At 39.7% G+C, this 24,698-nt stretch overlaps 1 protein-coding gene across 5 annotated transcripts in view; it reads left to right on the top strand.

Annotated features, from left to right (window-relative positions):
- LOC135206287 (uncharacterized) overlaps window positions 1-24,698 on the top strand; it is a 110,798-nt gene that overhangs the window by 68,379 nt on the left and 17,721 nt on the right. Inside the window, exon 1 of one of the 5 annotated variants that reach the window (XM_064237708.1) lies at window positions 2,290-2,514. The exons of 3 other annotated variants lie outside the window; for them this stretch is intronic. The gene's annotated coding sequence lies outside the window, so the exon portion shown is untranslated. Of the gene's footprint in view, window positions 1-2,289; window positions 2,515-2,535; window positions 2,894-24,698 lie in introns of those variants that run through there. One more of the 5 variants, XM_064237709.1, reaches the window with a different exon arrangement.

Here is a 24,698-nt window from a genome sequence, read left to right as displayed (position 1 = left end):
TCCATCCATTATTTCTTGTCTGGTTTTCGTTTAACCTAAATATGTTTCTGTTTACTTTTGTTATGCCTTTCAGTATTTGAAATGTTACTATTAGTTGTCCTCACAATCGTTGTGTTTCTAATCCATACATGTTCAGGTTCTCTAGTCGTCTTTGGTAACCTATTTGCCTGATTGATGGAATTAACTTTGTGGCTCTTGCTTGTACCCCCTTCTAATCTATTTATGTCTTTCCTTAGTGTTGGTGACCAAAATTGTACTGCATATTCAAGATGAGATCTAACTATTGATGTGAAGAGCTGTAGCACCGTTTCCTTGTTTCTGTATTTGAACTGCCTCTTTATGTATCCCACTAGTTTCTGTGCCTTCTTTTCAGCTGTTATGCACTGTTTTGTGGATTTAAGTCCTTGGTAATAATGACTTCAAGGTTCTCCTCTTGTTCTACACTATTTATGTCATTCCCAAGCAGCATGTATCTGGCATGAGGGTTGTTTGTTCATATTTGTAACACTTTACACTTATTTACGTTAAAAGACATTTGCCATTTTTTTACCTCTCCTATTTTCACTAGATCATTTCTTAAACTTTCCACTGCATCTTGGTCTGCTGCATTTGCACTTAGTTTGGTGTCCTCTGCAAATTTGGCTATCCTGCTAATTAAGCTTACATCAATGTCATTAATGTGAATAAAAAAAAACAAGAGAGGGCCAAAAACAGAACCCTGACAAACTCCGCTTGTTACATTTGCCCATTCTGATTCTTCACCATTTATTACGACTCTGTTTTCTATAAGTTAGCCAGTCTCCGATCCAGTTTTTTGTGTGGGACTTTGCCAAAGGCCTTTTGGAAATCTAAGTGGAGTATATATATCTATTGCTCTACTACTGTTCGTAAATATGCGAGGGAGATAGAATAGAGCACGAGGAACGGTAACGAAAGAAATGCATACAGTGTATGGAGAGAGACAGAGACAGAGCGCTCTTATTCTTATTTAGTTATTAATCTGATGGATATATCCGAGACCTTCTGCTTTAAGAAATATGTTATCGTATATTTTTTGGAAAATTATCATTATGAAATTTTATCACATCGTATTGTTTAAATCGTTATCATATTTTCCATATAAAAAAAGCTTAAGTAATGTTGGAACTGACTGTTCATATTAATATTATTCAGACATAAATTTGTTCTTCAGTATCCTATAAGCAGCTGTTCTCTCTCTCTCTCTCTCTCTCTCTCTCTCTCTCTCTTCATCTGTCGTTCTGTCCTCCGTGTTATATCACCTGGATCCACGATTTGAATAATGGTAAACGTTTGATATGTTATTTGAATGTAGCCAAGGATCTCAAAACCGTAAATGGCTACTCTACCAACTTGTGCTTGGCTGCATCTATTTTTGCTCTAGATTGACCGGACTATAATTACCTGTATTACCAATAATATACGAATCTGGTCACAAAGATATTACACACCAGGTTTTGTAGCCGTAGTTGTATGAGTCACCAAAGTATCAATTTTGCAAGGGTATTACGTATATTATCTATTAATTAATCTATGCTAAGAGCACATTACTGTATATGATAATCTATAGTACTTCAGGATTTGTATTTATGGCATAACTTAGTTGAGTTACCAGTATTTGAGTGTGATGGGCCACTTGGCTCTGCCCCGTGCAATCATCTAGGCTACTTATAGAAAGTATTTAAATTTACTGTATTTCTTATATTATATCATATCTATTATATTGTTTTCGAAACTCTTGGTGAAAATAAATTATGTGAAATGAAATTAGTGGGTGACAGTCTTTAGAGCTGGGCTAACCTCCTCTCCCTACCCTTTCCCCGCAGATCACGCTTGCTCACTCACTCACTGTCTTTATTTGTCACTTCAGCGCTGCAGCGGCTAATCTCCAACACACCTTTTTGGTGTCCCCCCCACCCCCAACCCCGCACCCCCAACCTATTCAAGAAACCCATTACTTTCGATATCTCCTGTTCATTTCTTATTTTACATATCCATGTTTTTAATTTTGGTAATGAAATAATTGTAAACATTTGGAAAATATAATGGCGCATGAAATGCTGTCACCTGAGTATTATTTTACATTCCAAAAAACATCCACTTGAACGACCTGATAATAACTGTAAGACCTTGAAACCCCGAACATGAGGAGGTGGGCGGGTGAGTTGGGGGGGGGGGGGGGGGGGGCGGTTTAGAAGGAAATAAGAAGATGGGGGTTAACGGTGGTGGGGGACAAGTGACTTTGGGTGACTTCAATGTAAGGCTTAACGGTGCTTGCTTATCAACATTTTTAAGATGGTGACAATAATACCTTTACTGATAACAGCTCATACCAATGATTCTAACTCGCCGTGACAACTGGCACATAGTGTTCATGAGGTAACGTGCTGCACACAGCCATGAACGATCTGTATAACGCCAGTGGTCTTGATAGTCAGTCGTGTGTTTGCAGCCTTTGTGGAGGTTTATTTGGTAATTACGATTATCTACACTAAGGTAAGTCTTGGTCGCAGTCGTTGTGTTTATCTATATGTTTGGAATATCTGTTGCAACATATAATGTTGTGCACTATGATCTATATATTATATAATCATCTATGGCAATGCTTGTGGGGATGGCAACGGCAAACAAAGACAACTCTGTTGAGCATATAACTCAAAGGCTGCAAACACACGACTGTCTAGGGCCACTGGCGTAAAACAGATCGTCCATGGCTGTGTGTGGCACCTTACCTCGTGGGAAAATCGGGTCTAAAAGACTGTTACCCAATAATTTGAGGCACTAAATAATATGCTAATAGTATATGGTTTGGCAACACCTACATCCTTTATACCCCACCATCATTATATTAATGCACCGATGCACACAAATAATGGTCAGTGGAGGCCGAAATTTTTGAGCTAAAGGAATCTCACCTTTTCTTTTCCCCTGTAGACTCAACCTCATATATATCTATCTTCGTGAAAAAGGAAGACTAAAACCTCACATACATATATAAATTTATATATATATATATATATATATATATATATATATATAAAATATATATATATCAAATATATATGTAATATGCTTTCTGAAGAGAGAGACAACAGTCTCTGAAATATAGTATTTTTCTCCCTATATTGGTTTTTTTTTGGGCTCCTTTTATTAGAGATATATATATATATATATATATATATATATATATATATATATATATATATATATATATATATATATATATATATATATAGGTGACCAGTGATAAAGTCACAGGAAAATATTTAACCAGAAAAAAGTCACCATTTTGGCTAAGAAAAGATAATTTTTGGTGACCAGTAATAACATCATACGGAAAATTTCACCATATTTCTTTGGAATCATTATCTTTATGATATTTACAGTCTTTTTTTTTTTTTTTTTTTGTTTTTAGTTTTTGCGGTAATCCTAAATGGTGGATACATACCAGTAGTTAGTAATAATAATAATAATAATAATAATAATAATAATAATAATAATAATAATAATATCCTTTATTTCAGCTCAGGGCCATATACATGGAATATACAGAATACAGACAGTAACATACACAATCTAGATACATGAGACATGATAAAAAAAATGAATAATCGGCACTTATCCACAAAATAGCTGAGGTAGCATAAAAGATAGTAATCATAATACTGGGTTTGCACTATACACGCCACATAAGTGGATACATTGATACATACCGGGTTAAAATCTACCCTTGGGGTTAACTCTCCAGATTAATGTGACTTTTATTTCCTGTAGAAATGTTTTCCTGTAAAATGTTTTTACCTGGTCTACATTATATATATATATATATATATATATATATTATATATATATATATATATATATATATATATATATATATATATATATAAATATATTCGTTAAAAGCAATTGCTGTAGTGGCATCAATAAGTTTCTTGCAGGTATCTTCATACCGACGAAGTTTTTTCCGATTCTCGTTCGTCAATTTCTGGTGAAAAATATGCAGACTTCCTTCTTCCATTTATTGAATTTTGTCGCGACAGCTGTTTCGCCTTATGGCATTATCAAGCGACTACTGACTTACAATCTGACCCATAATGTACACGATGGTAAATAATCAAGTTCTACTCGTTTTTCGTCATCGTGTTGCAACAAGATGACGAAAAACGAGGAGAACTTGATTATTTACCATCGTGTACATTATGGGTCTGCATACAAGGAGGATTGCTGCACACTACGCGGGATAATAAACAGAGGCGTAACCCCAAAAGCCCCTTACCATAAAATAAGCCTCAGGATATATAGTAAGCCCAACCTTGTAGCAGCCTTAATAATGAAGAACAGCACCGCTCCGGGGGGACCGAAGGAGATGTGCACGAATGTAGTTTACAAATTTACTTGTCCAGAGGAGGTGTGTAAACCTCACAGCCAAAACTACATCGGGCACACTACAACGGCCCTTCGGAGACGTCTGCTGGCTCATAGAAATCAAGGGGCCATCCATCAACATTACATAGATTTGCACGACAGGAAGCCATCTCTACAAGAGCTCATAGAAGGCACCCAGGTCGTGCACAGAGAAGACAACTACGGTCGCCTCTTAATAACGGAAGCGGTGAGCATCGCTATTCAGAAGCCAACCTTGAACGTCCAACAGGAATCGGACCACATACTCCCCTCCAGCAGGAGAAGGAATACGCAAGCCAACAGGGACCAGACAGCGCGCCCCAATCCACCGAAAACATCGCGCCCCTTGGAAGACATGAGAAGACCCAGCGTCAGCGAAAGTCAAGTAACATCCTTGCTCAGGTCGCTGAGACCCCGCCCAACACAAATCAGCAGCCGTTAAACAACGTAGACCATTTGGACACACACACACACACACACACACACGCTCACTCACTAAAATTTAAATCATACACATTTATGTATAAACAGAAATTATCCCTTATACCTTTATGCATGCTATAAAATATATACATATATTTTTATTCCTGTATTTAGATTTCTATATTCATTTTCATTCCTGTATGTAATTTTGTAATTTTTATCTAAAACCAACATGTAACATATCAAATTTTAAACATACATTTAAGGAAACTCTAGCACATGGCATTGTATTTTGAATATTTATTTAACCACTGTTTAAACTTTCACTTTTATTGTCGCAGTACATATGTCCTTATGTTCTTTGTATCCAAAACAACGCCCTTAAGCTGTTAATCCCTAGACTAACCAGTACCCATACCTCAAGGTCATACCTCCCACACGATGAAATAAATAGGCCGAAAGGTCAGATTGTAAGTCAGTAGTCACTTGACAATGCCATAAGGCGAAACAGCTGTCGCGACAAAATTCAATAAATGGAATAAGGAAGTCTGCGTATTTTTCACCAGAAATTGACGAACGAGAATCGGAAAAAACTTCGTTGGTATGAAGATACCTGCAAGAAACTTATTGATGCCACTAAAGCAATTGCTTTTAATGAAAATTGTATTAGAGAAAAACTATGCCCTAAAAGTATATATATATATATATATATATGTATATATATATATATATATATATATATATATATATATATATATATATACTTTTAGGGCATAGTTTTTCTCTAATACAATTTTCATTAAAAGCAATTGCTTTAGTGGCATCAATAAGTTTCTTGCAGGTATCTTCATACCAACGAAGTTTTTTCCGATTCTCGTTCGTCAATTTCTGGTGAAAAATACGCAGACTTCCTTATTCCATTTATTGAATTTTGTCGCGACAGCTGTTTCGCCTTATGGCATGTCAAGTGACTACTGACTTACAATCTCTCTCTCTCTCTATATATATATATATATATATATATATATATATATATATATATATATATATATATATAGATATATAGAGAGAGAGAGAGAGAGAGAGAGAGAGAGAGAGAGAGAGAGAGAGAGAGAGAGAGAGAGAGAGAGAGAGAGAGGTGAATTAACATAAAAAGGGTTTTCTGCAATAACATTCTCTATGTATACAATAGTGTATATATTATATATATATATATATATATATATATATATATATATAGATATACTATATTATATATATATTATGTTATATATCATATAATTCTATTAATATATATAGATATAATATATATATATACTACTATATATATATATATTGCTACTTTCAAAATGCATGTTTCCCCTCTTTGAAATATCATGCAGAATTATGCAACATTTTTTCAGATTCCTAGATAGCTTAGGATGTTTTAAAATGTGTGTTCAGATTTCGCATTGCGTGTTATAAAAGAATATATATTAACGTAGAATGTAAAAAGAGAGAGATCTCCATTTGCTTCCCTAATCTGTCAACACGTTTGATAGAAAAGCTCGACTTGCGTTGTCATCAAAACATGTCAATTTTAATTGTCGCCCAGCCTCCGTCTCGATCGAGTACCTCTTTTTTTTTAGCAGACTCGTCTTGTACGTGCGTCTTTGTCAAGTCCCACGTGGGAATTGCACATTTTGTATGTAAGATTGCATCAGATTTCAGAACTTTCTGGAAGCTTTCGTGACAAGAACGTTTTGAGACATCTGCCCTCTCCCGCTTCCGTAAAGGAAGAGATGATTTTTCTATCTTAAGACCTCGAGGCATGAACATCTTGCTCTTGCTCTCTCTCTCTCTCTCATTCGACATCATTGAGATTATATTAATGTAACGTAACTTGGTCACTCGTAACTTAGAATTTCATGTTTGATATTTCTTAGAATTTATTTAGTGTTATTTAATTTCTTTTGTGGAATCTGAACAAACATTGTTTCGTAACGGCGCCTGGTTTTTTGTGAGTGTGAATCAAGACTGCAGCAAAAGAGAAAGAAAGAAATTGGTATACCAAAAAGGTAAAGTGTTATATTTTTATTAGTTGCAACTAATAATGGTTAGGTAACAACTAATAACGGATAGGAATTGTGTTTAACTAATAACTAAAAGTTAATGGGAAAAGTGATTGGTTAGGTAACAACTAATAACTAATAATTGATAGGAACTGTGGTTAACTGATAACAGATGTTTACGAAGGTTTGGTAAAAACTGTTGGTTACAGTGTTTTTGAGTGAAAAAGATTTACACTTTTGCACATTGCTGATTTTTTTTGTGTTTGTGATTGTTCCATTGTTTGTGCACTTGTTCATTTTCTTATTGAAGAGTGTCTTTTTATTTTGTATTTTCATTTGCATTCACAATTTATTTGACTTAGTTATTTTCATTGCTTAATCATTGCACATTTAATTAAATTTAACACTTGTGAATTAATTTGCATTTACTTAGAATTCTTTTCAAGATTTATTATTGTTTAGCATTTGTGAATTAATTTCAGATTTTCAATTATTGCCTAACACTTTTGAATTTTGATTGAATTAATTTTCTTGAATTTTGTGATAAATTAATTTTGATTTAATTTTACTTAATTTGATTCAAGAATTAATTAAACTTTACTTTGTTTTCAAGTAACAGTAATTTTCCCTGATATTGTGAATTTCACTTATAAATTTTGAATTTAATAATAAATTTTTGTATTTAAAATTTTTATAAGTGTTTTCTTTATCTTACACCAGTATAAGTGTATATGATTATGATTATATTGATGATAGGTAGAAACATAGAGTGGTAATTGATTTGCTTTCCTTCAATTTTCTTGAAGTGACTTAGAATCAGGGAAATACTTAGACTTTTAAAGTTGTTGATGGAGTGATGCCCTTTGATTAATTTAATTACTTACAAGATTACCTCACACCTGTTTTGATGAACTTAGTCTGATTTTCTACAATACTGGTAAGTGTTAAGGGATCACTGTTGCCTTTAGAGTATTTAGTCGTTTAAACGTGTTATGAGGGTTCAGGTGTCTGGCTTTTGTGAGGTAATATTTGATGCAAGGTAACCAGATACTTGGCACATCGTAACAATATATATATTATATATATATAATTATAATATATATATATATATAGATATATATTATATATATATATATATATATATATATATCTTACGAGGTCAAAATGACACTCGTTTAAACAAATGGAAAGAAATTCCTAACTTGGTAACGTGACCTACCTTTCATGTTGAGTGCCACCCCTGAAGTTAGCTGGAAATCAAATATCAAACTCTAGGCTAATTCATATATATATATATATATATTATATATATATATATATATATATATATATATATATATAAAAGAGAGATACTATTGTTGCAGAATATCTTTTATGTTAATCATTTGCCTTGCACTATGTTTTATTTCGTTAACAGTAAACCGAAATATTCTAATGGTAGAAAATAAATGACAAACCAAGAGAATTAATTATACCATCACGCTCGAGTCAAGAATTTTCGTGTTAATGTAAACGGATAATTTTCTTCATGTACGACGTCTCCATTGTATTTTTCCCATACATTTTCTTGGGCAAACGAGTTTGGGCAGAGTGACCAGGAGTGACCTTCACCCCTATCCCTCCACTCCCATGATCCCTTGCTTGAGGCCTTTTGCAGACCTTAGTAGTGTAGAAAGCAGGTAGTCTGTTTTATCGTCTGAACGCGACCAAAAGCCGCGGAGAAAAGATTTGTGTTTTTCGTTCTATTTATTTATTTGGAAATTTTTTAGAAGGAAATGGGGATGATGATTTATTTTAAATTGGAATAGAATTAATCACTAGAAACCATGGAAGCTATTACAATGCTGACCTAAATAAGGGAAAAAATTCATATTATGAATTAAGCAATGAATAATCAAAACTTTTCCATAGGCTAGTACAACTGTGAAGTTTGAGTAATACGAAGAGAGCGAGCGAACAAACTTTATTTGGCAAATGAGGCTGTACATAAAGCGGCTTGCGGACGGAAGCGTAATGTCCGTCATGCACACACGAACAAATATAAAAAGGGACAGAGCCCCCACTGTGAATCTGTTTCCTCACAGACGAAAATACATGAATAATTTTACATAGGGGGAACGGATCCCCGACCTATATACATCAAATGAAAGGTTGTAAAATCCTTTACATTTTAGTTCCTGGAAAAAAAGAGAGGTCATATGGATATACAGATTTTTACAATGAAAGGGTGAGAATTCGCCCGAATGTCATCCTTACAAATACTCCCCCCTCCCCCCAATACAATGATTACATAGAATCGTTGGATAACTATTGGAATCTTGCGGGAAGCTGAAGGAGTCCTCGGGTTCATGATTCACTCCTTTGAGGGGCGTCTTACGTGTCCTCATCAGCTTGAGTTCCAGAAAGCAGGATGTCGCCCCTGGTAGTGGGTCGGGCTGGTTCGACTGCTTTCCTTGGGTGGCCTCGACGACGTTTAGGGGCACTGTCAGGAACCAGCTTTCAGCAGGGTTGTCTTCCTTGGGGATGATGGCGGGCTTGAGGTGATCTATCAAGACCCAGTCCTCGTGGCTGCCTATTGACATGAGGAATGCCTTCTCCTCCCGACGGACGACTCGGTGCGGGTCCTGGTAGGGCCTCGTCAAGGGCAGGCGGGTGGCATCATTTCTCATGAAGACGAACCTGCAGGAGTCCTGGGCTCACAGACAGAACTGCTTTGTCCTGTCAACATACGTCTCTCAGCAGGGAATGAACTTCTGGGCGGCTGCATGGAACCTAGCTAGGGGAATATCAGGATTGTCACTGTTGGCAGGGAAGAATTCGCTTGGCACTGTCAGGGTCTCCCTGTACACCTTCTCTCCTGGGGAAGGGTCACCGATGGCTCTTGGGGCATTACAAAGATCAAGGAGGACCCAGGGAAGCTGGGCCTTCCTATCATGGCCCTGGCAGCATGCCATTAAGGAAGCCTTGAGGGAGCGGTGGACCCTTTCCACCATGCCGTTGGCTGCGGGATTGTGGGACATCATGGTGTGGTGCTTGGTCCCCATCAGGCGTGCCAGAGAAGACCAGAGCTCTGACGTCAAGGCGGGTCCTCAGTCCATTGTGACGTCGTCGTGCACTCCAAAGCGGCTGATCCAGCTGGTCAGGAGGGCTTCAGCACAGGCGTCTGTGGTGGATTCTGACATTGGGGTTGCCTCAGGCCACCCGGTAGACCAGTCGATCACTGTCAGGAGGTTCTGGCACTGTCAGATGGAGGAAGAGGCCTGACAACGACGACATGGATGTGTCTGAATCTTCGCCTGGGCTGGGGAAAAGAGCCTATCCCCGATTAAATATGTCTTCTCATCTTGCTACTCTGGCTCGTGATGCAGTTCCTGGCCCACTCCCAAGCATCCCTCCTGATGCCGTGCCACACGAACTTCTCCATTACGAGCCTGGTTGTCGTGCGGGGCAAAGGGTGCGAGAGGCCGTGAATGACGTCGAACACCTGTTTCTTGCGGGAGGCGGGTATCAGCGGACGAGGGCGTCCTATGCTGGTATCACACCGTAATGTCATCCTGGAGGGGGCAAAGGGGATGTCCTCCAAGTGAAGGGTGGTGATAGCAGTCCGGTAGGCTGGTACTTCGGGGTTGGAGGCTTGTTCACATGCTAGGTCTTTGTAGTCAACGCCGAGGTGAAGGGAGTTGATCTTGACCCTCAAGAGGGTGTAGGCTACAGGATTTCCTCTGTTGGGGACGTACTCAATGGAGCACCTGAACTCGGAGATGGCCACGAGATGACGTTGCTGCCTTGTGGACCAGGCGTCACCCGCCTTGACGAAGACGTGGTCCAGCAGCTGGTGGTCCGTCTTTATGGTGAAGGGGATACCCTCCAGGAGATATTTGAAGTGGCAGATGGCCTGGTAGACAGCAAGGAGCTTGCGGTCGAATGTTCTGTAGCGAGTCTCGGCGTGTTTGAGCTTCTTGCTGAAGAAGGCTAGCAGTGTGGGGACTCCAATGACCAGCTGTTCCAGGACAGTGCCACACGCGATGTTGCTGGCATAACTGGTGAGCATCAGGGGCACATCGGGGACCTGGTGAGCCTGGGTGGTGGCCCTGCTGAGGGAAGACTTGGTTAGGGCGGAGGCGAGCTGCTGGTCTTCAGCTTCTTAGGTTTGCCCTTCAGGATCTCGGTCAAAGGGCACATGGTGTGGGCAATGTCCAGGCTGAACCTTCAGTAATAATTCACCATCCTGATGAATTCTTGGAGGACCTTGACAGTCATCAGTGTCGGGAACTTCTCCACTGCGGCCACCTTTGATGCCATGGGACAAACTCCTGCTGCTGTAATTTTGTGGCCGAGGAAATCCACCTTCTCGGCGCTGAAGGTGCATTTGTCAAAACAGACAGCAAGTCCGTCCTCCTATAGGCGCTTGAGGACGGCCCAGACTTGGTTCAGGTGCTCCTCCGGCAATCTGGAAAAGATAAGAATATCGTCCACTTAGCAGACGCAAAAGGGTAAGTCAATGAGGATGCTGTCCATGAGGCATTGAAAGGTGGCCCCAGCGTTCCACAGGCTGAAGGTGGAGAAGGTGAACATGAAGGATCTGAAGGGCATGATGATCACCGTCTTTGGAACGACATCGGGATGGATGGGGACTTGAAAATATGACTTTAATAAGTCGATCTTGGAGAAGACCTTGGCGCCTTGGAGGGTCCCGGTGATGAGGTTCAAGCGCCAGTAGTCACCGCATGGCCTCCATATACCATCTGCCTTCTTCACCATGTGGAGGGGGATGCCCACGGAATTGCTGCCATTTTACAGATCCCTATCTTCTCCATTTCTTTGAACGCGGTCTTGGCTTCCTGGAGGAGCTTCGGTAGGAGGCAGCAGAACTTGGAGTGTGTCAGGGAACCCTTGGTCTCAATATAGTGGAAGACACCATGCTTGGGTGCAGCCCCAGCCACCTGGCGAAGCTCGGGGTGGATGACTTCTGGAAACTCCTGGAGAAGAGAGGTGTCTGTGGTGGGGAAGGATGGAGCAGATGGTGGGCGCCCTTGGTCCTCTGACGAGTGGGTGGGAGAGGCAGGTCTCGGTATCGAGAAGGGGCTGGTGGGCCACGTCCACCAAGAGACCGTGGTGTGCGAGGAAATCCACCCTCAGGATAGGGGTCCGTACATCGCTGAGCACGAAGAGCCAGGTGTAGGTCCAGCCCAGGAATGCGATGGTCTGGGCCCTGGTGCCATAGGTGTGGATGGGCATCCTGTTTGCAGCTACGAGGGCGGTCGGGCCATCAGGGGCGCAGCTGCGATCCTCTGCAGATGAAGGGAATACCAACCTCATGGCACCAGTGTCAACCTGCATCTTGAGGCCAGAGATGCTGTCCTGGACATAGAAGCCCCTGGGTTTGGACTTCGTAATTGCCGCTGCCATGGGGGATTGTTTTGGATGCTGCCTTCATTGTTTTTTGAAGGGCAGAAGAAGCAAGGGCGCTTGCACTTCCGTGCCTTGCTGCTGAACTGGCAGTGGAAGCGGCACCACTTGACGTCTGGGAGGGGCTTCGGCGATTGCTTGTATGCTGCACCAACCATGTCCTCCTGCAATAGGCTGTTGGCTGACAGAGGAAAGGAGGGTTTTGCAGCTTGGATGGCAGTAAAAAGCTCAAAAGCCCGAGGCACCAGACTTTCCATCTCCATGGTCTCGGCATTAGGGATCTGGCTTCGGACTTCAGGCGCAAGCTGGCGAAGGAAGAGTTGGTGAAGGATGCTCATCTCCTGCCTGTGTCCTTGGTGGTCCAACTGTGGCAGGAGGACCAGGTCCTGGAGCTTGTGCCAAGCCAGTCTGGGATCCGAGGTGGTCATGGGGCTGACCATGAGGTTGAAAATTTGGGAGGCTCGCTGGGGAACTGGGAGGGAGAAGGCCTGGATGAGCTCCCTCTTCAGGCCTTCAATGGGCAGCTCCCCACGCTGGCTGTGCATCCATGGGGTGAAGCATTTGAAGGCATCCGCTGTGAGGGTCCCAGTGATGAGGTCCGCCTTGGTGCTGTTCTTGGTGATGCCATGAATCCGGAACTGTATTTCTGCCTGTTGCAGCAATGTTGCGACATCCTCACTGCAGAAGGGCGACAGCTTGACGTGGTGGCGCTCCGACGGTCCAGTCATCCGGGGTTTGGGCATGGGCGTCGAGGACTCGAGCGTGAAGGATCATCTCACTGATCACGGGGTCAAGGTGGACGCAGAGGAGTCGAGTGAATACACTGAACTCTCCATTGCATTGTCAGACGAAAATCCATGAATAATTTTACATAGAGGGAATGGATTCCTGACATGTATACATCAAAAGAAAGGGTGTAAAATGCTCTACATTTTAGTTTCTTGAATTAAAGAGAGGACATATGGATATACAGATTTTTACAATGGAAGGGCAAACATACGCCCAAATGTTGTCCTTACACAACTAGCCCTTACCTTACAGACCTTACATTTCGTTCGGGTTGCCCCAGGTCCCTCAGTGTGAGGCGCCTCTAATGTTTACCAGAGAGTTGCTAGTACATCTTCCGGTATATTTTGCATCTTCCAATCTTGGATGGTCTGGGATGCAGTTTAGATATTTGTCGAGCTTATTCTTAAACACATCTACGCTCACTCCTGATATATTCCTCAGATGAGCTGGCAACGCATTGAATAGACGCTGCATTATCGATGCTGGTGCGTAGTGGATTAATGTTCTGTGTGCTTTCCTTATTTTTCCTGGTATAGTTTTGGGCACTATTAATCTACCTCTGCTTGCTCATTCTGATATTTTTAGTTCCATGATATTTTCTGTTATTCCTTCTATCTGTTTCCATGCCTGAATTATCATGTAGCGTTCTCTTCTCCTTTCTAGACTATATAATTTTAAGGATTGTAGTCTTTCCCAGTAGTCTAGGTCCTTAACTTCTTCTATTCTAGCTGTAAAGGACCTTTGTACACTCTCTATTTGTGCAATATCCTTTTGATAGTGTGGGTACCATATCATATTGCAATATTCAAGTGGACTACGAACATATGTTTTATAAAGCATAATCATGTGTTCAGCTTTTCTTGTTTTGAAGTGCCGTAACAACATTCCCATTTTTGCTTTACATTTTGCCAACAGAATGGCTATTTGATCATTGCATAACTTGTTCCTATTCATCATCACACCAAGGTCTTTAACTGCTTCCTTATTTGTGATTGTCTCATTATTAGGTCCCCTATATGCATATAGCTTTCCTTCTCTGTCTCCATAATTTATTGATTCAAATTTATCAGAGTTAAATACCATCCTATTTACCTCTGCCCAATCATATACTTTGTTAAGGTCTCTTTGTAGAGCGTTCCTATCTTCATCACAAGTAATTTCTCTACTTATTCTTGTGTCATCAGCGAAACTACTCACTACCGAATCCTTAACATTACTGTCTATGTCTTCAATCATAATAACAAACAGTATTGCAGCTAGCACCGTACCTTGTGGCACACCGGATATTACCTTGGTTTCATCCGATTTCTCATCGTTTGCAATAACTATCTGTTTTCTGTTGTGTAAAAATTCTTTTAACCATCTTCCTACTTTATCTACGATATTGTGTTTTCTAATTTTCTTTGCTAATATATTATGGTCTACTTTGTCAAAAGCTTTTGCAAAGTCTAGATAAACCACATCTGTTTCATTTCCGCTTTTCATATTTTTGAATATGTTCTCACGGTGGACTAACAGTTGGGTTTGTGTACTTTTTCCGGGTACGAAACCGTGTTGTCCTATATTAAACAAATTATTTTTTATTAAATGTTTCATAATATTTTTCTTCATTACCCTTTCATACACTTTCATAATATGTGATGTTAGACTCACAGGCCTATAATTACTTGCCTCTAGTCTTGATCCACTTTTGAAAGTAGGGGTGATATATGCTAATTTGTGCTCATCATAAATCTTGCCTGTATCTACACTTTGTCTTAATAATATTGCAAGTGGCTTTGCGATAGAATGAACTACTTTCTTTAACAAAATAGCAGGGACTCATCCGGCCCTGCAGCAGCTCCATTTTTAATTTCATTAATTGCCTGCACAATATCAGCTTCATTAATTTCTATGTCAGCTAAATATTCACTATTTTCGTCCCTTACTTCTATATCATTATCTTCATTATCTATTCTAGGGGTGAATTCTCTCTTATATCGTTCTGCCAGTATGTTTGCAATTTCCTTTTTTTCATTCGTTAATCTCCCTTCAATTCTCAGAGGGCCTATTTCTATTCTTCTTTTATTCATCTTCTTCGCATATGAGTATAATAGTTTTGGGTTTTGCTTGATATTTAATAGGGTTTTTTCTTCCAAGTCCCGTTTTTCATTTTCTTTTGATTGTATAATCTTTTGTTCTGCATTTTCTATCTTACTTTTTAGTTCTATAACTTTCCATGCATTTTTTTCTTTTGCAAGACCTTTTTTCCACTTTCTGATTTTCTGGAACAAGATCCTTCTGTCTCTTGGTATGCATGAATGATGTTTACTTTTCTTCTTCGGTATATATTTATCCACTATTTTCTCCAATATTTTATATAATATCTCCGTATTTACCCTTATGTCATCACTTACGATTATTATCCCAATCTTTGTTTAATTCTTCATTAATTTCTGACCATTTTATATTTTTACTGTAGAAGTTGTATTTTTCCATATCCTTCCCACTTTTTCATTTCTTGCTTATCTCTATTTTCACTTGCTTTGGAATGAACTGTTAATTCTATGACATTATGATCTGAAATACTCGCATTATAAACTATTATTTCTTTAACATAATTCATCTCGTTCACAAATACTAGGTCTAAAGTATTTTCCTTTCTTGTTGGCAGGTGATTTATTTGTTGAATGTTGTATTCTAGTAGCATATCTAATAGCTTTTCAAATTGCCTCTTATCTTCTGCACTACTATTACTCTCTTTTTTATATGTATAAGTACAACCACAGTCTCCTATTCGTTCTTTCCATTCTACGAAAGGAAAGTTGAAGTCACCAGATAGGAGAATAGTCCAGTCCTTGTGATTTCTACATATATCATCCAATTTTTCAATTATTAAGTCAAACTCTTTAGTATTAGGAGGTCTATATATTACTATGTTCATCAATTTTTCAGATTCAAATTCTACCGCTATTAGTTCACATTCTGAGTTACTATATTTCTCATATATTTTTCCTTGTTTTTTGTCTTTCCCATATATTGCGGTTCCCCTTGATTCCTATTTTTTCTATCTGATCTATAAGTTTGGAACCCTTTTATTTGATCATCATTCCCAGTCTCTTGGGAATACCAGGTTTCACTTATATTCATTATATCTATTTTCTTTTCATTTGGTTAGTTCTTCTACGTACTCTATTTTTCTTTTTGAGTTACTCGTAACTAAACCCTGCGCATTCATCACTATGATGGTTTGCGTGTTTCTTCTCCTTCATTTAATATTGGTAGTAATAAGGATTTTCCCATGTCTCTTTCCTGTTCTGGTATGTTGTTCTTTTTTCATTTCCAGAAATTCTGACATTAAAAAATCCAACTTTTCCATAATATTTGATCTTCCTTCATCATAATTATTCATTTTGTGTTCTGAATCTGCATTTTCTTCTCCGTTTCTTTCTGCAATATCCTCTTGCATAATAAATACAGTTATTATCTCTTGAGTAGAATTTCGGAGCTGATGCTTTGAAATTTTTTGCTGACACCTCTGCATATCTCATTGGTGGTTTGCTTTTCTCTTTTACCTGATATTCTTGATTTCTCTCTTTATTTGTTTCTTTCTTATTTTGGATTTTATTACTTGGTTGGTTATTTATTTGATTATGATTCATGGCTACAGGGTGCATATATTTGCATTTTTTGTCGAACTTACATCCTTTTCCTTCTTTTAGGTTTTTACATATTTTTGGATGCAGATCTCTGCAATCATCCCCATAGCCATCTAAGTATGCACATTTACCATATATTTCATAGTTTTGACATACCTTAGGATGTTTGTAGTAACATCTTTCTCCAAATCTGCAATTCCCTCTTTTCAAAAGGTTGCAGATTTTGTCTTTCTTGTCTATTTTTTTCCTCTTTCCCGTCATTGTGTAGATCTGGGTAGAGCCTCTTCGGGATTTGCTTTTCTGTTGTCATATCGTAATTTATTTCTTCGTAGGTATGCTGCTTTATTGCCTCATATGTAGTATCAATGAGTATCTCTGCATCCATACTTTTATCTTGTTCTTTGTTTTCCTTATTTTTTTCTGTCATTTCATTTTTGTTTACTTCTCTTCCGTTTTCCTCTTCTTCTTTTTCTTCTTCTTCTTCCTCTTCCTCTTCTTCTTCATCCTCAACTATTTGTACATTCAATCTTGATTTAATAACATTGTCTATCCATGATAGACATGTTGAACAAAAAATTCTTGTATCTTTTCTCAAATCTTGCATTACCTCAGCACACTGTGGATGGGTCGGAATGTTGCATGCAGCACATTTTCTGATTAGGTTTTGTGGATTGACTATGCTATACCAAACCTTACACAGTTTGCATGCTTTTGGCATTCTTTTTCCTAATGCATCAATTAGGATATTCACAAGATTCACCTTATTCATTTTCTTTGTCGGAATATGTTGGTTTATGTATATTTTCTTTATGAGTCTCTTGACCACTTGGATTTTATTTGGAACTTCTTCAATTATTTTCAAGATGTTTTCATTAGATTTGTTCCAGTTTGAAGGATTATATCCTTCTAATATATCTATGAATGCTTTTGTATCTTTTTGGTTAGGACTGTTGCTGATTTCATAGATGAGAAATGCCAGTTCCCTTCCTGCTACCTCATCGTATTGCGAATCTGCCAAGCAAGCTAAATTACGCCACCTTTTCCCGCAGTTGGAACTTACTGCCATCTTGTTCTGATTTCAGTATTACACTTGTTAAACTAACTTAGAAGACGCTTTATCCTACTATTTTCACACTAATCTTATCACCGATAGTTCACGAACACTTCTAGATATTTCTCAAATTCTAGTCGTATGTTAAACTTGTGATATCTGTTGATTAATCTGACTTCACGCGGGTACGTCTCACCAAGCAAGATGGCTACTACGAGAGAGTGAGTCGGTAAAAAGTAGGTGGGCTAGTACATTTAGCCCAAAGGGTTCAAAGGGTTAATGGGGGCATGGAGTCGTCTCTATACACATGATCCAGAATAATCTGGATTGTTTCATCTACGGGGAAGTTCGTGAAGAGGGACTCCATGTCCATCGATGCAACAATTCCTCCGGGGGTTGTCGTTTTCAGGGCTTCTATAAACTCGGCAGAGGACTTCAAAATGTGGTCATCTGGAATGTAAGGAGTCAAAATAGTATTCAATTTCTTCGCAAGCTGATATGTAGGGCCGGGAATCTGGCTAATAATGGGGTGTAACGGGTTCCCTGGTTTATGGGTTTTAACATTCCCATATATGTACCCGGGGTCGTAGTCCCCTACGACTGGCAGTACATGAAGGGCGTTGGAAGCTGGATTGACAGTCTCGATGATCCTATTAGCCTCACATTTAATATCATCTACTATGTTCTTAGTGATCCTCTGAAATTTGCTGCTTTCTGCCAGTATCTCATCCAACTTGTGGTGGTATTCTTCAGTGCGAATAAGTGCAAATGCTGTGGTTTTATCATCCTGACAGGCAGTGACATCCTCTAGCTCGGAGTTCTTTGGCTGCTTCCCTCAGGCGCCTATCAATCACATCACCCTTGCAATCACTGTGTTCTGTGAGGGTCTCGACCAAGAGGAGGGGCTCGAGGGCATCCGTAGTACATATGGTGCCTTGATCTTCATGCTTTTGTATTGTGTTCAGCAGGTACGTGATTCAAAGTGTTTTCCATGGGCCTTAGGCATGGTAGAGTAATGGCAATTGGGTCCCATACGTAGAATTCTGTCTTGTTTGGCAGTAGGTACATAGTCGGTCAGAGTAATGTATTCTTCTCTCTTCTATGGGAGCCATAGTTTTCCTCCATTGAGGGTGACCAGCTTCTTCGTTATTGTCCTCATTCTCTTTTTGGCATCCTTCTTTTCCAAGCGGTGCAGGCATTCCACGATGGTGCCGTGGTGTGCCTGTTCCTGGGTAGAATCGTCATTTCTATTGGCTATTCCATAATTAGCATCACCTCCCTGGACACTCAGATGGGCTCCTACTCGTTCCTTCACTGAAAGTTGGCGTTGAAGCAGGGTCCTCCTGAAGCTCCTAGTGCCCAGGTCTTCCTGTGCAGATGGGTCATGTAGCCATAGAGTAGTATATGAAGGTAGAAGACCATCAATCAAGCATGTTTTGTCAAATAGGATGCCATCCTCTTTAACAAAACATGTTTTAGAGAGGGACTCCTACTTTCATATATTATTATTATCATTTCATTGTCTGACTGACAAGTAAGAATTAGAAAGAACTTTTTTTTGAAGAATATGGATAATTAATGTTTTATTCTGTATAGATGAAAGAAGGAAATATTTGCAAGCAAGAGCCTGTGCTGTCAAAAGGCCATTTCCTCATTTACGCTCTCTCTCTCACTCTGTCTCTCTGTCTACCTCTCTCTCTCTCTCATTTATATAATAAATTAAATTTTTTTTAAATTAATGTCATTACTCTCTCTCTCTCTCTCTCTCTCTTATATTTATAACAAGTACACTTTTTTTGTAAAATTAGCGCCATCTCTCTCTCTCTTTCTCTCATTTATATAATGTAAATTTTTTAATTAAACCTAATGTCATATCTCAGTAGAGGAAAACTGCCATTTCAGCTGATTTTTAGATTTGGTTGGCCCTAACTCCTCCCCCCTCCAACCCAACCTAACCCATTCTGCCTCAGTCGTAACTTAAAGTCAACTTACCTACACACCCTACCCGACCCCCTCAAACCTAATCTGGCCCACCCTGCCCCAACGTGTCCCAACCTGTTGTGACCTGACCCTTCCTCTTTTCCCCCATACTTACATACATGCAAACACGCACACACACAACTACATACAGACATATCAAATTGATATAGTTAAATGATCGCCCCTCATCTTCTAAGAATACCTGACAAAGCAGTTATGAGACCTGCTACCTTCCCTTTGACCCCTTCCCCCTTTTCCTTCACCCTCTTTCCCCTCCCATCCTTCAACCTTCCCTCTCCTTTCCATCCCCTTCCCCCTTCCCCATCTCTGACCCTGACCCACAAAAGAACTTTTATTAAAAGCTTTTCTGATTCCTAGAATATTTTGTTCTGTCAGCTGATTTTTATTTGTTCATATATTTAATTTATTTATTAATTTTTTTTTTGCTTCTCAGCGTGGTCGCCGGTCATGAAATATCTAATGTAGCTACACTCAATGTCCATTGACCATACAAAGGGGGTTAATTATTTTTCTGTGGATTTGTCTCTGTGTTGATTAATTACTCTTGTGAGTGTCGAACCGGTGATATAGAGTAATAAACAAAAAAAAATGTGATCTTATGTGCATCATGAGGCTCAACTCTGTGTTGACCAAGTTCTTCTCTCTAAAGGTCAGGGGTGACTAATTACGAACACTAATAGAATGTGATGTTTGGAAACACAAGGGAAAGACGGTCGGTGCTTGTTCTATTGGATGTATACAGGTAGACGAAGGCAGGAGCTTGAAGGGAGGTGTCTGGTAATCGCGTCAACACGACATATGTTTTGTAAGCAGAAGTATGTTTTGAAGGCAAATGTATATTTTTTCTTAGGTAAGTGTATGTGACTTGTAGGCAAAATATGTTTTGAAGGCAAATGTATATGTTTTATGAGAAAAACTATGTGTTTTGTAGGCTAACGTACATGTTTTTTTAGTTTTAGCAAAGAAAAATACATTATGTGAGATATAATTTCATGATAGAAGGGATCATGTAGAGGTTTTTGGGCAGATGGAGAGTATAGTCAAGAAGGGATTGAGATACACTTTCTAGAAGGCGAGAAATGAAAGAAGCAAAAGAGTGACTGCGAATAACAACCTCGGAGAGACAAAAAGTTATTATAAAGGGAATTAAATATACAGAAATCATGATGAGCAAATGGATAACAGAGTAGATTGTGTAAATAAGCAGATGTAACATAATGTGGGTAATGTAAGTGTAGAAGGGTTAGTGTAAGTTAGATAATGCATGTAAATTGACTGTTGGGGATATAAGAAGAGGATGAACACTGCAAGTACGAGTATACTAAGATATGACTAGACGTGTGATGTTAAGGTAATGTTTGGAAAGTGAGCTCTAATAACTTACAAGGGTATACGAAGTGTTTGTGGATGGAGGAAGGATTTTGATGGAATGTTGGCAAAGAATAATTATTTCAAATTGGAAAATCATTGTAATATAAGAGACTGAAAATGATATAGTTGTAGCATTACTCTTTGTACTTAAAAATCTATAGGGAACGTGTATGGTTAAGAACTAGCTGAAATACGAAGTTTCAAAGTAGGGAAAAAGCTTTGATTAGGTACTTCAAGGATGTTAAAAAAAATAAAAAATTAACAGAGGGACATGTGTAGAAAGGGTATGAATATGGATATGGTTCAGATATAAGTATATAGGTGTGTTATTGTGGCGGGATAACAAGCTTAAAAAACAAGCGGGTAAATCCCCCCCACATAAACCTAATCACTCAAGCTGCCAAACCCACCCTCAGTCACACTTTCCTCTTTACACTACACCATACACGCAGGACAATTGACTTATACCTACACAAAAACAAAAAACAAAAAACACATGTACTTACCAACCACCCCAGATACTCCGGGCTATGCTGTGCTGTCCGCTGGTCGATGTCGCTGAGACAAAAACAACCACAAGCCAAAAACCAAGAACCACAACTCACAACCCAACAACACAACAACAACAACCAAGGACCACAACTCAACAACACAACACCCAAGGACCACAACCCCACAACTCAACAACACGACAACAAACAAGGAACACAGCCACAACTCAACAAAACAACAAACCAACAAGGAACACAACAATGGCAAAAGAAACAACAACCAAGGAATGCAACCACAACAAACGACCACTGCACAAACAATCACTAACACAAAAACAACACAAAAAAAGGCAACACACACACCCACTAACAACACCAAGAAATCACAACAACAACAAAGACAACAGCACAGGCACAACAACTCTAAGCAAACAACACTAACTTAACAGCAAACAAAAACACACAATTCAGCTGACTACCAATGCCTTCAACCAACTGCTCCCGACACTACTGACTGTCACAGGCTCTAACCCAAGACTGACTAAAAACTGACCAAAACACAGAACTCTAACAATCAACAGCACCAGCAGACAACCCAGAACTCACCAACAGCCAATCCAACCGTTAACCATCCATACAGCAATTATCCTCTCTCTCTCTCTCTCTCTCTCTCTCTCTCTCTCTCTCTCTCTCTCTCTCTCTCACACACACAGATGGTGTCAAATGAAATTCCATAACTCCTCCATATTTCCTCCCCCTTTACATTTGACAACGTCTCCTCATACTCACAACACCCACACTAAATAGTACTCTGCAACACCCACGGATGCTCAGACGCAGGTTCCCTGGATCTTGTTTGAGGGCCCTCATACACACACTCAGTTACACCACCACCAACTTCTCACAGACCACTTCCAGTCAGACTACCATTACTATCTCCCTCACTACCATCCTCCCAAATCCCATTCACTATCTCATCTACCCCTTCCAACTCTTGTCCGAATATCTCTTGTAACTCTGCCACCAAATCACTTATCTCATTTACACTCCTGCCAAACTCTTGAAGAGACTCATTCATACTGTAGACTAAATCCCTACCACCTGATTCCCTTCCTGGTGAAACTTCACTAAACCCTGACAATTCAAACCCACACACGCTATATGTATCATTCCTCCCCTCAAAGTCATCTGTATCACATGCCTTATCCACCATTTTTACCCTAACACTAACCCCTCTATCATGCAGTTCACATTTCTCCTTTTCATTCCCTTTCCTTACCTTCTTCCGCTTTCTTCCATACTCAACCAACACCAACTGCCGGTCTCCCAGACCCATTTGTTCACTGATGCTCGGCTCCCATTTTTTCACCCTCAACCACTCACTCATCGCATTCTCCCGAACATACTGGGGTACTTCCCTCCACTTATGGAGCTGGTTATGGTGTGCCCTAATCTCATCCACACCCCCATCTACTCGCAATTTCTTCAACACATAACTCAATCCACTCGGTCCTACTTCCAAAATCTCAAAAGGCCTTTCAAATTTCTCCCTTACCTTATTCACATTCATTCTCCCCATCTCAACCACCTCTTTCAACACCTTATCTCCAATCCTAAAACTTTCAAACCTTCCACTCACTTTCTTCCACAAGTCTCGATCACTCTCCGACAGACCCAACCGTGGCTTAACAATCCTACACACTGCACATCCTACATACATATCCCAATCATGGTCGCCTTTCCGCTAAGCCATTTGCACTGGGCATATACGGAGTAGAATACACATGGACAATACCCCATTCCTTCGACATTTCTTCAAATTCTCACCCCACAAACTCAGGCCCATTATCAATCAACATTTTCGCCAGCTTACACACACACATAGGCAACATCACTTGCCCCACCATCTGCGCAACAGTTTCACTCCTCTTATCTTTGATGGAAACCGCATAGGCAAATTTACTCATGTGATCCACCATCATAATCATTCCCACACGCCCCCTCACAGTCTTTGGCAACGAAACACAATCAGTCACAAGCATTTCAAACGGCTCTTTCATCTGCAATCGCAACACAGGTGGACTCGCATGCACACTCTGATACTATCCCCTCTGACAGTCTTCACGCGTAAGAGCCACATCCACACAAATCTTATTCAACCCAGGCGCATACAATCTCTCTCGCATGCACTCCCACAACTTATTTTTCCCCATATGCCCAAACCGACCATGCACCAACAAACACATTCGCACTGCTGACTCAACAGAAAACACAGGCACATACACTTCCCTGTCATACACCCCTTCCTGATGCAAAAAGTACACTATATTTTTACAAACCACAAAACGTTTAGCAACCCTCTTATATGCACTCAACTCATGCGGCCAATCTTCCACATGTACTCCCCCCAAAACACACTGCCACAACATACTTATCTCTCAGCACTTACCTTGCATTTCCTCAATCTCCTCCTCACTCAACAAATCATTCTCACTTCTAGCAATATCAATTACCCCCACAAAGTTTGCTGCAAATGGACTACCATCCTGAATCCTAGCTATTGTGCTAACCCCCTTACTAAGAATCCCATTTCCTATACCTACACTTACATCATGCATCCTCAAAAAATCCATTCCTATCAAAAAGCAAGCTGGCATATCATTTTCTCCTATGATTATAAAGTTATGTACAACTTCCAAATCTCCTAATCTAACCTTTAACTGCACCTTTTCCCACACTAAAACACTTCCTTGTCCCAACCCATGTATCCTCACACTTGTACACCGCCTTTTCACTTCCCAATCACATCTCTCCAGTTCACTTACCACTGACCCACTCACCAAGGAAGCTTGTGCCCCCGTATCAACCAAACCACAGTATTCACCATAATTTATTCTGACCATCGCCACCATTTTCCCTCGTGTCCCATGCACACACACATTCACTGCCATGTCCACCTGGTCATCCACATCACAGTCATCGTCACCACATTCATCCTCAGCTACCTTCCTACTTCCGTACTCCTGATTCAAAACCCCTTCATAGTCCC

Source organism: Macrobrachium nipponense, chromosome 29, assembly GCF_015104395.2.
Source record: "Macrobrachium nipponense isolate FS-2020 chromosome 29, ASM1510439v2, whole genome shotgun sequence".
In the NCBI taxonomy this organism is placed as follows: domain Eukaryota; kingdom Metazoa; phylum Arthropoda; class Malacostraca; order Decapoda; family Palaemonidae; genus Macrobrachium; species Macrobrachium nipponense.
This window is presented reverse-complemented; position numbering and strand designations above follow the sequence as displayed.